The sequence below is a fragment of the Anneissia japonica genome, unplaced genomic scaffold (assembly GCF_011630105.1).
Source record: "Anneissia japonica isolate Jap-2015-1 unplaced genomic scaffold, ASM1163010v1 scaffold1430_len515961_cov162, whole genome shotgun sequence".
NCBI classification, from domain to species: Eukaryota; Metazoa; Echinodermata; class Crinoidea; order Comatulida; family Comatulidae; genus Anneissia; species Anneissia japonica.
Window position 1 is genome coordinate 327,703 of NW_022693412.1, and position 1,488 is coordinate 329,190.

A 1,488-nucleotide genomic window follows, 5' to 3' on the forward strand; every position below is an offset into this window, starting at 1 on the left:
TGGGTATGTTTCTATATTTTCTTATATTAAGATGATCAGGTTGTTTTATATTGTCACATAGACTTGCCACGTTGTGATTTAATGCTTGATAAATGCAAGTTTATAGATTATATTGTGAAACACTTCTATTAATTTGTAGCCTAGGCCTAAGTTCTTTTCTTCACGGCCGGGCAAACAGTGGCTTGGCAGGTGTGATGTACGTCTGATATTGGTTTAGGCCTATTTCTTATTAGAGTACAATACGTGGCTATATACCGTATACAATGATTATGCAGTATTATAATGTTTAGAGGTAAATTCAATATATAATATACCTTATGAATGATGTTATTAAGTATTTAAAGCTTACATAGTTATATAACATTTACTAATAAATACAATCTATGGTATTGTATAACCTAGCTGATGGATGTTAAATCTTGGTACAGTAATTCCTTTGTGTGAATTTATTATTTTGTGTAATACACTACAACATTACCGTTTTATTATACCATGATTATTCATATGATATAGTTTAATACTATTTAAATCACTGATTTAAATGACGATTTGTTTACAGTATTGTCATACCTGATTGCGGTTGTAATCCTGATGATAAGGACGGTCACTACTAAATAGCGCCCGGTAGCTCCTGGCAGCGCCCGGTAGTCCATGGTGCCGTCCGCTAGCGTCCGGTAGGGTCTCGCATGACGCCCGCTAGCGCCCGGTGCCATAAGTAAAATCAAGCAGCAAAAAAAAGTTATTTGCTTAATAACAGCTAAGGCACTACTCTGATTTGTGAAGAATTTTCCCTCTGTTTTTATGGCATCGCTATAAAATAATATTAGTAAAATTTTCAGTTCAAAATATTCTTTTCATTTTATACAGAGGGCCTACTCTGGTTTGTAGAGAAATTTCCCTCTTTGCTTTATGTTGTCGCTATAAAAAAAAAAAAAATAATAATAATAATCGATCCTTTGTCATCAGGTTGTTTTAGCTCTTTTCTTCCTGTGAAGAATGTATTTCAATTTTTGAATAAAACGTTACACAATAATAATAATAATAATAATAAATAATATTAGAAAAATTTTCAGTTCAAAATATTCTTTTCATTTTACACAGAGGGCCTACTCTGGTTTGTAGAGAAATTTCCCTCTGTGCTTTATGTCGTCGCTATAAATAATAGTAAAATTTTCAGTTCAAAATATTCTTTTCATTTTATACAGAGGGCCTACTCTGGTTTGTAGAGAAATTTCCCTCTGTGCTTTGTCATTGCTATAGGTAACAATCGTTATTAATTAAGTAAATAAGTAAATATTTTGATATTTTCAGATCAATATATTCTTTTCATATTTTTCCCTTTCAGGAACCCAAATGCTGAGGTAGAATTGTATAATCCACAAGATCAACAGCTTGGAATAAAATATTAATAAATTAATACATAATGAGGTTTTTTTTTCTAATATTTTGTAATGTTTCGTTTTAAACATTATTTGATAGAAAAAACTG